The sequence below is a fragment of the Myotis myotis genome, unplaced genomic scaffold, assembly GCF_014108235.1.
Source record: "Myotis myotis isolate mMyoMyo1 unplaced genomic scaffold, mMyoMyo1.p scaffold_m19_p_7, whole genome shotgun sequence".
Taxonomy (NCBI): Eukaryota; Metazoa; Chordata; class Mammalia; order Chiroptera; family Vespertilionidae; genus Myotis; species Myotis myotis.
Window position 1 is genome coordinate 53,534,937 of NW_023416379.1, and position 14,711 is coordinate 53,549,647.

Here is a 14,711-nt window from a genome sequence, read left to right on the forward strand (position 1 = left end):
TTTACCCACAATCAACTTGGCCTCAGACGTTACAGAGAAAATAGAAGTCCTTATCATCATGCCAAAGAATCGCCAATCCTACCTGCATCTACTCCATGCTCTTCATTCTCTTACCAAAAGTTTCTCTCTCCATATTTGCAATCAATTCCTCCTGTGTCTCGTCACCTCCCACTCACTCTTCAGCCATTTCTAATCCTGTTTCAGCCCCCACTGCTCCCTAGAATGGACTGCCTGAGCACTAACCGATCACTTTTCATTGCTGAGCCTGGAGGAGGCCTTTCAATCCTCCCATCTAGATCTCTCTGCAATACCCAACTCACCCCACCATCTCCTTCTTCTTGAGCCACTTTCTCTCTTGGCTTCTGGAAGATCACATACTCCAGGTGTCTTTCTGCCTCTCCAGCCACTCATTTTCAGTTCCCTAAGTTGTCCTCCCATCCTTTATCCAACTCAAAATGAGTTTCTCAGGCTTGGACCTGCCCTTAAGGGCAGAAAGATGCAGAAACTAAAATTCAGAATGGGCCTTCACTTGCCATGTCTGTTCTTTGTCTGTGTTTTTAGTGTGTTGGCTTTATCCTTTTCTAGTGAGGACAGAGTCTCTACATTACAGGGAACCTGGGTACCCACAACCCTAGACACATAGTCTAACAGACCTAACTAGAAAAGTAATAAGATTTTCTCTCTTGAGGTAAAATTTTTAATATCTCAGAGAAGACTTCTAGTGAGTCTGTCCTGAACCATATGCCTTCACCTCATACTGGTTCTGTGACTGGAAAAGAGTAGAGATTTTGGCACTAGGAAGTAGATGCTGCAGAATCAAATATTAAAAGTTTGTAAGCAGTTTTGGAACTAAATATTAGGCAGAGGCTGGAAGAATTTTAAAGTGCATGATAGCAAAACACCTAGATTGCCCTGAACAAAATATAAATAAAATATGAATATTAAATCACTTCTTGTGAGGGCTCAACATTTTATTGGAAGCTGGAAGAAAGACAATTTTGTTATGTAGAGACAGAAACTTGGCTAAATTGTGCCCTACAGTTGTATAAAAGGCAGATCCTGTAAATGACAAACTTGAATATTTAGCTAAGGAGATTTCAAAACAATGCAGGGCCTAAATGCTATCATAAGTGTTCTAATAAAAGAGTGGTACGGGGAGATTTGACTCACCCACAGAAGATGAGGAGGTAATGTGACCACAGAGACAGACAGTGGAGTGCTGCAGACACAAGCTGGGAATGTTGGCAGCCAGCAGAAGCTGGATTCTTCCTGAGAACCTCCAGAGGGAGCATGGCCCTGCTGGAATCTTGATCTCTAGAAAGCTTGAAGTCATGTCTAACTCCAACCCTCTCCTCTCAATTAATTTCACTTTATTTCCAAGACCGAATGCTTCTATCTCTGAAGTAGATCTCAAATGTGTTCACTTCTCTTCATATTCACTGTCATCATTCTAATCCAAGCCATAACCATCTCTCATCTGGGCTTCTGTAGGAGCCTCCTAACTGCCTCGCCTATCCTATCCTTGCTCCATTTCATTTTTTATACACTAGCAAGAGTGAGCTGCTAAAAATGCAAAACCAATCATGTCACTTTCCTATTTTAAACTCTTCAATGGTTTTCAGTTGCATTTAACATAAAATTCTAATCAAAGTCTGTAAAGCCATGAAGGAGCTGGGTAGTGGATGCTATCAGGTGCTGTCCAGAATACCCTTCAGGAATGAAGGGCTTATTCCCCTCATGCTGGCAGTGTGTTCAGCTGCCAACCTTCAGCTGTCAACTCCCTTTGGGGATTACCTCAACTGAAAAGAGACGCCCTTTCCAAGGAGATGGCCCCCCTTTCTGGAGCAGCCTTCATCCAACAACTGATGGATAATAGGAGAGGGTAATATAAAATCCCAGCCTTCTCACCCCAACTTGGTCAACTCCAACTTTGCTAACTCTAAAGAAACCACAGGCAAAGCATATATCTCTATTGATACTGTTTCACAGCTCAACTTCTGCCTTATTATGCTTCCTTTAATGAGTGCTGACCCTAAGAGCACTCTCTAATAAACCTCCCACACATTAATTTCCATCAAAGAGCCTCCTTCCTGTAAACTCAAATTGTGGCAATCTGTGAATTAAATGTTGAGATCAAGAGAGTTAAGAATCCCACTGTCTTCTATACTTTATTCAAAATATGTCATATCCACAGTCTTATGTTCAGTTTTGAGGTTACATTTGAAGAAGGACATTGACAAAGTGAAGCACGACCAACGAGGACAAATAGAACCCAAAATCATGGCAAAGGACAAATTGTTAAGAAATAGAGCTAGTTAGCCAGGACTAGTACTAACTCAGAAGAAACATGATCATTATCTTTAGATTTTTGAAAAGCTGCTTAATGGAAGAAAATTTCACCTCATGTTGCTCCAGGCACTAGAATTAGCAGCAATGGGTAAAAAATCCTGGGACACAAGTTTAGGCTCAATGTAACGAAGAAGTTTCTAGTAGCAATGTAATGGCTTCCATGTGAAATAGAGTTCAGATTTACTAGACTTGTATGACTACATCTTGAGGATAAAATAGCAAAGCTATCTGAGCTTGGAGAAAGTGCTGACCAGATGACTAAGTTCTCCATGACAATATTCCATCACTGTCTGCTCCAAGACAGGGTTTTATGAAGTTTCTGAGGGGGTTGATAGCTGTAGTCTGACAAATGGACTCCATGACCAAGTAAATTTTGGAAAAAGTTAAATAATGTTAGGCAGGTTTTTGTGTTTTGTTTTGTTTTTAGAGGGTTTTTTAAAAAATATTTTATTGATTTTTTACAGAGAGGAAGGGAGAGGGATAGAGAGTTAGGAATATCGATGAGAGAGAAACATCCCCTACTGGGGATGTGCCGGCAACCACGGTACATGCCCCTGACTAGAATCGAACCTGGGACCCTTCAGTCCGCAGGCCGATGCTCCATCCACTGAACCAAACCGGTTAGGGTGTTTTTAGAGTTTTAATATGTCAAAAATGTACTGTGAATGTCCATAGGGGCCACCCAGGACTCATTAGAGCTAAGAATGCATTTTTACTCAATGGCTAGTCAAAAGAACAGGGTGGAACCTTCCTTGAAAAACTTTGCTTTAGAATAGTATGTTCTTCTGAGTTTCTAGTGAGGGGAGGGTAATTCTTAACCCAGAATAATGAATATATAGATTACTGAGTACTAGTAATTAAGCTTCTTACATGTGTGAGTACTGGCTGAAAAGTAATACATTTCTTCCTCCTTTGCAGTGAAGGTGTATTTTTTACACTTGTACCTTCAGCATATAAACGTGCCTGCTCACCTCATCCTTGGCAACAGTAGGATGGATAATAGATAAAAAGCTAGAGCATTATCATTTTTCTTGTATTCTTTATTAAGTGCCACACTAACCCCTTTTCAAGTTTACTACCTATTTATATTTTGAGCTGTCCATATGTCCTTGGATAAAGAATCATTCCAAATACATTTACAGATAAAATACACAATAATGGGGGAATATCTGACTATTTTAGTCAAAATTTAGATCTTTGCAGACATAAAATCCCAGGAAATGTTACCAATTTTACAGAGTCAGGCTCATTTCTATCTTGTATTATACAGACACTATAGTCAGTAGCAATTATCCAGCTGCCTAATCAGCACCTATAATTAAATTTTCTGTGTTTGCTCCCTTTACTCAGCATTTCTGGTGACATTGTCCCCACTCTAAGAAGAAAGAAAGTACTACTGCAGCCGGGCTGTTACTTACACCTGCTTAATAATTCTGTGAGCTCTTTTTTTAAAAAAAATATCAATTCTAAGAGTCCGGTAATTGGCTTGAGGCTTTTTAGTGGAGTGTGAAGTGCTCAAAAAGTTCAAACACAAAGTGTCAGGTTAGTCCTAAGACAATGAAGGATGTGCAGCTGCTTCCACTGTCTTCAGATCAGGGTGCTTTCTGAAGGATAGGTGAACAGTTACCCTAACTTGTAGTTTTAAATAAATTGAGGAGGCAAGAGAAGATGGGGAGAATGATTAAGTAATATTTTTTAGAAAATCTCTTCAGTTAGTATCACCAGCAAAAATGTATGGAGTAACCACCACTTTAAAAGAAACTCTGGGCAACAGAATTACTTTTAATAATTGTTTGCTATGGAGACATTTTTTAAAGGGGAAAGAAGGTAGTGGTTTAAAGTTAGTGGGTACCTAATTAAAGACACTTAGACTATTCAAATTAACATCTCGAAATCCTCCTAAATTTTAAAGAGGCAAATCCAATGCTGGCAAATTAAATATTTAATTAATTCATGTTGGAGTTAATCAATCATCTCTAAGGCACGTGGATGATATAAGACTGTTGTGTAAGCAAGTCGGTTTTAACCATTTTAAACCCTGCCCATCTACTGGGGCTCCTTTCTGGTCAAGAGTATACCCCTCCCCCAACACATACACTCATCCACGCACATACACTTATAACACTGCAACCAAACACCAGAGATCGTGTTCCTATGGAAACGACAGCCCATTTTACTGCAGTCATCTTTACACAAAATCAGTTTTAGAAATCCACTGTGATGAAAAGGGATATCTGTTCACACTTGTCAAATTAAGCTTTCTAAACCACATGTGATAGCATATCCTTGCTATTGGCTAGAACTAGATTGGGTCAAGTTTCATAGAGATTTTATAGTTTGACTAGAGGCTCGGTGCACAAAAATGTGTGCACTGGCGGGAGGGGGGGTATCCCTCAGCCCCACTTGTGCCCTCTCACAGTCTGGGACCCCTCGGGAGATAACGACCTGCTGGCTTAGGCCTACTCCCGGGTGGCAGAGGGCAGGCCCAATCCCTAGGTGCATGCCCCGCAGCTCCTGGTCGGGCTCAGAGCAGAGACGATGAGGGGGCTGGGGAGATCCCTCTGTCATGCACAGAGCAGGGTGGACCAGGAGGTTGCAATGCCACCCTCAGTCACGTTCAGGGTAGGGCTGATTGGGAGGTTGGGGTGCCGCCCCCTGTCACACTCAAGGCAGGGTCGATGGGGAGGTTGCGGTGCCACCCCCTGTCATGCACAGAGCAGGGCCCATCAGGGGGTTGAGGAGCTCCCCCCTGTCATGCACAGAGCAGGGCCGATCAGGAGCTTGTGATGCCACCCTCAGTCATGCTCAGGTTAGGGCTGATTGGGGGGTTGGGCGCTGCCCCCTGTCACCCACAGAGCAGGGCTGATCAGGGGGTTGGGGCACTCCCCCCTGTCACACTCAGGGCAGGGCCGATGGGGAGGTTGCGGCTCCACCCCATCACACACAGAGCAGAGCCCATGGGAGGGTTGGGGCGCCACACCCTGTCACACACAGAGCAGGGCCAATCAGGGGGTTGGGGAGCTCCCCCCATCAGGCACAGAGCAGGGCCGATCAGGGGGTTGGGGCGCCTTCCCCAGTCACGAACAGAGCAGAGCAGATAGGGAGGTTGTGGCCCCGCCCTCTGTCACACACAGAGCCGCAGGGCGATCAGGGGGTTTGGGCGCTGCCCCCTGTCATGCTGCTCCAGGGGCCAGGAGGCCTCACTGCTCCGCTGATCCCAGTGCTGGGAGGCATATTACCCTTTTACTATATAGGATAGAGGCCTGGTGCACATGTGGGGGCCCACTGGTTTGCCCTGAAGGGTGTCCTGGATCAGGGTGGGGGTCCCCACTGGGGTGCCTGGCCAGTCTGAGTGAGGGGCTGAGGGCCGTTTTCAGGCTGGCGGGTGACTGAAGTTCCCAACCGCTCCATTTTTCCTTTTTTTTTTTTTTATTCTTGGATTTATGGCTGTCACTGGAGCTGAGAGCCGGCTTTAGCTCAGACCTTGGCTGCTGAAAGCAGGTTTCTGTGCTTTGTTTACCTTCTGTATTTGAAACTTTGTTGCGACTCCAGCTCTGAGATCCCGGCTGGCTGAAAGCAGGTTTCTGGGTTTTTGTTTAGCTTCTATATTTGTAACAATGTTTTTTAGAGAGCAGCTCAGAGCCCAGCAGCAGCAGGCGGGGAACGGGGAACGTTGGTTTCCTCCATCACTGGAGCAAGCAAGCCTAGCTACTGGCCGACATCTTGGTTGGCAGTTAATTTGCATATCACCCTGATTAGCCAATGGGAAGGGTAGCGAAGTTACAGCTAATTCTCATGTTTCTCTTTTATTATATAGGATTAATCAATATTGCATCTTACATGAACCAAAGTCCTCAAACACAGAGGGTCACAAACACAATGACCTTAAATCACTGTATGCCTGACTGCCATCTGCAGGCTGAAGAAACACTGGGTGTGGTCAAAAGCACCTCCAATGCCTTTGGGGACCTTCAATTAATCTTGCTCTTTTATGTGCCTGAGTACCTTTCCTGCCTCCCTGTGTTCCACAGAGAGATTCCACTTTCTCCCCAAAGCAGTATACGATGTCAGGGAACAAGAAGTCTGTTGGAAATGTTGAGTGTATTCCTGTTTTTATTGGAATAACCATGGGCTTGTCAGTGATCCCTGGTGCTGCTATTGATTGGCTTTGTGACCAGAGAGAGTTACTTAACCTCCCTGGGTCTCAGTTACTTCATCTGAAAAATGAGGGTTTGGGCTAGGTGACCTGTCGAGTCTGATTTGCTTAAATCTTCTGTGACATTGTGTTCAATGGAAGAAAGTGACTTGAACAACTGAGACTTCACCTCTTCAGGTGTGGTCAGAAAGGAGAGGGAGGAAAAAAAAACTATCTCCATTCTTGCAAAACCAAAGTGAACTTCAAAATATGCAAATATATCTACATATAGCTTGTTATTTTTTTGTTATTGAAGGGAAATGGAACCTGTAGTCAAATGAGACAAAGCTACGAAATTTTGTTTTATGTTGAGGGAGTTGGACTGGATGGATGTTGATGGTGAATGTTTCTGCCTCCATGACCTTGGTCCCCAGTGGAGAACACACGTGGTGAGTTTGCAATAGGAAAACAGCAGGGCAGAAACGGCTAGTTGGGGCCAGACATTCCATTGGAGAGTCCCAGTGTGAAGGTTAGAGTTCTTGCTCATCCAATTTAGGAAACTACGGGAAACAGGAAGAAAGGGTTACTTTTTAGGTAGTGCTCCACTGTCTCTCATGACTCTCTAAATGGCTTTGGATGTTTTGAAATCCGTCTCCCTTCAAAAGCAGAGTCATTCTTTCTCCCCAGATGCCACTGTGCTTCCTGACATATTAAGAGTTATAGATATCTTCTTCATGATCTCAGGCCTCTACTGCCTCTGTTAATCAGTCAGTCTCCCCTCGCTGCCCTTGCTACATGGCGTTGGCAGAGCAGTTTCAGTATCTCAGTTGCTGCTCCAGCATTTGCTTTATGATGACAGAGTCACATTTTTTTTTTCCAACCAAAACTTAGGAAAATATGATGAGACAAGTATGAGTGTATTCACAGGGGGAGTAGGACAGAATGTTAGAAGTTAAGGCTGTCCCGGATCAGTCTGGTAGCTTGCCATTCTTTATTTGGTGAAAAGAGAGGACCATGGCTCTTAAGTTAAATGATCTGATTTCTTTGTATTTACTCAGTTTTTTAGACAATCATACTTTGAGTCTTTTCCTTGCTTTCCCGATGTATGCAGGATAAGTTTTGGAATCTGGAGCCGAAGGACTCCTAAGGCTTTCAGTTCCCTCACACACCAAGAAAAAGATCACACTTTCAAGAAATGCAGAATCATTGCCTCTCGTGTTTTGTAATGCCTGCCACCCATGCTTTCTTTGCCTGACTCCACCTTGAGGGCAGGGAATGCTGTCTATTTCATTCACTGCTGCATTCACAGCATCTAGAATTGTACTTGGTACATAGAAGGTGCTCAACAAACATTTGTGGAATGAATGAATGACATTATTTGATGAAAGATTGAAGTATACCAAATTCCTTTAACATTTTATGGTAGTATTAGAAATAAGGACATTTCACACACACACACACACACAAAATCTATGATAGGAAGAATAATGAAAACTCCTATACCCTTCTCATTTAGTTTAATTTTTGGAGGAAGCCCTCTTTATATATTTAGCAGTATTTCTTCCTGAATGACAGAGCTCTCAGATGCTGCTTGTTTATTTCCTTTACCTAAACAGCAGTACATAGAAAGGGCAAGAGTCCTCAAGGTACAATGTCAGATGTCACTGGTGTGTGAAACCTTTAGTCATTGTTTCCCAGTTAGGGCTTTATATAAGAAATGTCTGTACAATTCTATCTAAAAATAATAAAATAAAATTGCCACTTATGCCTTGAAGTCGTTTCTGTCCCATTTTATTTTCTATGGAAAATCCAATTCTGCTTCAAATAATAATAACAGGGTTCCATTTATTTCAAATCACCCAGACCCCAATGTTATTTCAACAATGTTATTCTCAGAAAAGTCTTACTACTTCAGAGTGACAATTTTATGTTTTTCTAAATAAAAAAAGTAAAACTGCAATAAAACTTACCTATTTGTAATTTCTAATAATTTGGACAAGGAACTAGGCTAAAGTTTATTTTTATAATACTTTGGAAGAAAGGATTTGCTAAGCCATGTACTATGGCAAAAATTTTAACTATGGAAAACAGTTACTAAGCAACCTGGAAAAGCATTAACATAAATAAACATACAAACAATACACTCCTTTTATATATTAAAACAGCTTCCCAAAGAACTCCACTAGGCAACATTATTTATCTAATTTAAATTACTTTAAGAATGCCTTGTATGTGTATAGCGTTGTATGATTTACGAAACAACTGCCTGTAATACATTTAATTATCACAGCAATTCTGTGAGCTGAGCATTATACCCATTTTACAGATTAAAAAACAGTAGCTCAGAGGAGTTAATAGGTTAGCTCAAGGACACATGACTAGAAATTGGCAAAGCTGGAACTTAATTAAATGCAGATCTTCAGATGCATTACCCAAAGCTCACTTCACTGGAACACAGATGCCTGTAACACTTTTAATATGTTCTGTAATTTAGACAGACTTTTCATTAATCCTGACAGGTCAATTAGCCCAAATTAATGAGTTTTCCCCAAGTCAGATGATAGAGTCAAGAAGAGCTTTGGAAAAAGACAGGGTAAAAGCATGATTTCCATGATCCTTAACCAGTGATGATACTAAACACTTCTCATACCCACAGGGGTTTTAGAATGTTCCCATTTATATCTTTATAATTGAACCCTAAGTTCAGAAGAAACCTCACAGATCATCAGCAAACATGAGTATTATGTCCATCATCAGAGCGAACATGAGTATCTTGCCTTGTGATGGGAGAAGGAGAAGAAGAGTGAGCATGAGTGTGAATTCAGCTTCATTTATTTGTTCTTGCTTTCAGCCAGTGGAGGATTGCAAAGGATCAGAAATTAGCACAGCTGCATATTATTCCACAGCAACTCTAGAAAGCATTACAGCTATGCTTTCAAAGTCAGGGAACAAATTATTTTCAACCTAGAATTCTGTACTCAGCCAAAATACCAACCAAAGGAAGGGATGGAATAAAGAGGTTTCCAGACATGAAAAATTTGTATTTGTTTTCTTCCATCCTAAAAGACTGCTGAAAGATGTGCTGTATCAAAAGGAGAAAGCATATCAAGAGAGAGGAATAATGCAATATAGGAAACAAAGTGTATAAACACGGAGAATAGGCAAAAACAATTCCGAGGCTGCGAGGGTAATTAACGTGGATTGCAGGCAGAATTTCAAATATTTGTGGCCAAGAACAGTACAGGGCTCTGTATTCATGACCACCCTCCCCAGGTGGAAACAAGGAAAGTCAGTGGGTTGATGAGATCTATGATTAGACAATGAATTACATTTCAAATACAAAAGTTTACACTGAAAATTGGTGTCTCCCTTAGAATCCCTATTGACATATAGCAAAAGAAAACAGAAATTACCTAATAACAAGGAAGAGTGTGTGTGTTGAAATATATTTTTATCGATTTTAGAAAGAGAGGGAGAGGGATAGATAGAAACATTGATGAGAGAGACACATTGATTGGCTGTCTCTGAGCCAATCACTGGGAATTGAACTTGGGACCTCTTGGTTCATGGGTTGACACTCAATCACTGAGCCACACCAGCCAGGGTGGTGTGTATGTTTTTACTAGTACATAGAATACTAGAGGCCCAGGGCACAAACTCATGATCTGGTGGGGTCAGGGGTGGGGCTGGCTGGGGGGAGGGGCCACGGGCGGTTGGCTGGCCGGCCCTGCCCCCTGGTCAAACTCCCAGTCCAGGGGACAATTTGCATATTAGCTTTTTATTATATAGGATATTTGGAAGGATTCATAAGCCAGTAACTTGTTGATCCTGGGGCAAGGAACTAGGTGGTTATGGGGCCTGAGAAAGAGACTTTTGACTATACATATATTTTTTCTTAAAAATATTTTTGAGTTGCTTATTAGATACAAAAAATAACTTAAAATATGTATTCCCTTTCTCAAACCTCCCCAATTCAATAAACATGCAGATAAGTGCTCAATTTGATTGGTCATGGGTGGATATGGAATAACTGAAAGAGATGATTCCCATGTCCCTGTGTATTTTCTTTTTCTGTAATTCACTCAGAGGTCATCTGGAGGTATCAGTATCATATGTGTTTCTAAATTATCTCCTGAAAGGTGGCTCCCATTTATACAGCCACCAGCAAAGGATTGAGGTAACTCATTTCCTTCTATCCTTTTTATTTATTTTACATTATTACATCATTAGGAGATGAAATTACTGAGAAATACTCAGAAATAGGTTGTTTTTGTTTGGAGTTTTGGTATTAATTTACCTGGACACCGACTGGATTTTTCACAACCTGGTGGCCTATTGGCATCTCTGCATGATCCTTGCTCATGGCCAGACTCCACATGCTCTTTCTGTATACCTTAGGGTTTTGTTGTTCCTGGACCAGCGGAGTACTAATTGTCCCCATGTAGCACTGGTAATAAAGAACTGAATTACTCCGAATGACAGAAAAATCAACTTGGCCACTGAAAGGCAGCCTCATAAGCATAGCACAGATTTCTCATCCACTGTTGGATTGCTTAAAACATTTAATACAGCACAAAAATCTCTGCGGGTGCCCTTGCCAGTGGCAAAATTCCTACAGCGTCTGAACAGTGGTTCAGTCCCAGGAGCAGCAAGAGGCCGCTGTCAAAGCTCTCAGGGGGTCAGAAGAAAACTGGCCGCTAGTGTTACCCAGCAGTGTGGCCTCGACTGCGGTGCTGAATAGTGGAGAGAATGTGGGTTTTAGAAGCAGACCCATCTGCTTCGTAGGCCAGCTCCACCTCTAACTGCCACATGACCTTGGGGGCTTGCTTTCTCTGAACCTGTTTCCTTATCTCTTAAATGGTCACTGTGATAGCTTTTTACAGGGCAGTAATGAAGATTAAATGAGATATAAAACACATATACAAAGCACCTGGCTTATGGGAAGCACTTAGTTCACAATTAAAGAAAATGAGCTAACCATATTAGCCAAATTAATTTTTTTAAGGCACTTTGGAAGAGTGCCTGGCTCATAATAAAACTTCAGTGATTGGCAGTAATAATTCTTACCCTTTTTTGGATACCGCCATAGATAGTTTCACTGAATTCAAGGTATTTTTTAATGAGTCAATCAAGTAGCATCTATATTGAATTTCTTCTACGTGCCCAGACTGCGAGGATGCCAAAAAATGCAGTGCCTTTCTTGGCAATGTGCAGTCTAGTTGAGAAGATAAGATATAGCTATGAAAGAAATCACCCAACAATGGAAAACATGTTGTCTGAAGCAGTAGGGAAACTCAAAAGGAGAGGCGAGGGAGAGAGGGAGGGGGCGAAGAGGATTCTGTTGATTGAATTGTGCCCCCACCTCCAAGATTCACATGTTGAAACCCTAATCCCCAAAGTATTTGGAGATGGGGGGTCTGAGGAGGTGATAGAAGTTAAATGAGGTCAGAAGGATGGGCTTTAGTCTCCTAGGGCTGACGCATAGGACACAGCAAGAAAGCAGTTGTCCACAAACGAGGAAGAAAGCTCTCATTAGAAACGGGTCATATTGGCACCTAGATCTTGGACTTCTAGTTTCCAGGACTATGAAAAATAAATGCGTGCTGCTTGAGACACCCGGACTACGGTGTTTGGTTATGGCAGCTTGAGGAGAGGGAGAGGGAGAGAGAGAGAGAGAGAGGAAAAAAAGAAAGAAAGAATATGTTTTGGCAGAGCCAGAGCAGGAACTTTGTACTGCCCTTTGAAAGGCCTTGAAAGGAAGAGCAGAGAGGTGGAGAAGAAATGGTTCCATTCCCCAGGGAAGAGCCAGCAGGAAGGCATGTTCCAGAGCCTCGAGTGAACGGTTAGGAACGCGAACTTGGCCACATAATTTAGGACCAGCTTGAGAAGGACTTTGAACTCCTTCAACAGCAAGAAGGCGTAAAGGGTGGCATTATTTCAGGCAAATAAAATTCAGCATATAATGTTTTTCCTAGACCAGCTGGCTGTCCTTTAGGAGTTTTTTGGGAAAGTTTAATAAATCATTCCATGTGAATCTTCACAGATAATGAGAATCAGGCTGGCTGAGAACAAGTGAGATAAGGAATGTAGGGGTGACCCTGACCAGTGAACTCTGAATTACAATGAAATTACTAAGTGCATAATCATTTGCTCACACAGTACTCATTCTATAGAGATTGCCAAAGGGGCAAAAGTTCCTGTATTCAACTGCATTTCAAAGACTCCTCAAATGTAACAAGAAAACTTAGAGACTTTCAAATGCCATCCAATAGAAGGCGTTCTTTTACAATTTCCAAGAGAAAGTGCCATTAATTCAGTCCTTACCTCGACATTTGTTTAATGCTATTTTAAAAACAGCTTTCTCTCGTCTCAGATTTGAAAATTTTGAATCGTTTTGGGAGCAATAACCATATTATCTGACATTTATTGAGTGCTAGTTACTGTGTGCCAGTTATTGTGCTTTACTTGCTTTAGTTTATTTAAATTCCCAGTCCTCGTTGTGAGAAAGTTTCTGTTAGCATCCCATTTTACAAATGTGGCAGGTGAGGCTTAGAGAGGTTAAGTAACTCCCCCAAGGTCACACAGCAAGGAAGAGGTAAAATTTGGACCCAGGTGGTCCACTCTCACAGCTTGGGCTCTCAATCAGATTTCACTTTGCATTGATCTACATCAATGGTGTTCAATCATTTCTCCACTGGTTCCACCAAGGGACGTGTCATCGCCTATCAAAAACTACGGATCCTACAATAGACACTCTCAGTGGGGCTTGGATGGGTGTGGGGATGGAGTTTGAAAATGCCATTCTCATTCTCAGGGTATTTTTCTAGGTTTCTTTATCCTCTGAGATATGTGTCAAACCCTCCACCCGCTCCCCCTAAATAATGATCACCAATCCAGATTTATTAGGGAACATCTTGGAAGAAAAGTCTAGTTTTTAAAATGTTAACCAATATGGTTAAAATATACAATGACTTTTCTCAGATGAAAAAGAACTGTGAAAACTGTGTATGACTAGTATGGCTACTATTAAATAATCCACTATCTTCATATTTTAGGGTGTGAAATCAATAGTAACATTGCTTTTTATTTCATCGGGTTCTTACAAGCTGACACCATCCTGTCTCTTTCTCTTAAATGGCAACAATTATTTATGCTACATCAGGGGTTTTTTTCAGCTATAGTTGTAAAGACCATTCCCTCTGAGTAAGTCATGACCTTGTGTAGAATAAAGAACAGTTGGACAACATTTATTTAGCAGCTTCAAGCATAGTGTTAAGATTATCATCATCAGAACAGCCCATGGCCTTCTCTTTTCCAAACTAAAAAAACTCGATTCCTTTAGCGTTTCCTTAAGTCAAAGAATTTAGTTGGAGCTCCGTGAGACATGTATGCATGTGACCCTGGGAGGACCATTTAACCCCCATCTGTTCTCCACTTCTGGCCTGCACCTCTACCCCATCAGTCAGCTAATAAAAACATGACATAGGTCAAAAAGGGAGACCCCAAAACAGCCAGCAACACTCCTGGAAATCACTCAAAGTTCAAAGCCTCTCCATAGAAGGGCAATAGAATCATCTTTAGAAATAATGGCAGCATGCTTTATTCCTTGGAACTTTGCTTAAGGTACTGGGTGTCTTAATGTATGGAGCTACAGATATAGAACACTATTTTCTATGTTTAATTTTTAAGATTAGCTGCATATTTTAGTTTTTATTAAATATGGCACATAGTGGATTATTACTGACACAGCACTGCTTAGCAAACAATAGTAATGTGTGACTATGACATGGTGTAATTGTAAGGCTGTGTCACATATTCCACATTCTTAAGTTTGCATCTTACTATAATTTTCTTCCTCGAAAAACCATGGCAACTTGATTAATAGTTGATTAATTATTAATCCTATATTTTTTCCTTGACATACCTCATATTGTACATTACATCTGATACTATTGTGTTTAATTATATTTCCAAAGGAGGCGTACATTACTCTTATTGACAGTGTGTGCATTGGCTTTTAATTCTCCCACATTGTGAGGTTTAATCCTAGGCTTTGAATGACAAGTCACCTCTATGTAAGTTTAATGAGTATAATTTCAATGACATAGAAGCCACTTAGGAGCATGTTAAACATCTGTGGGCATAGTCATGAGTTCTGCACAATTTCTCTCATCACTAAAAGATGCTCACCATGATGTCCCACCATCCTGTCAAATTAACACATGAC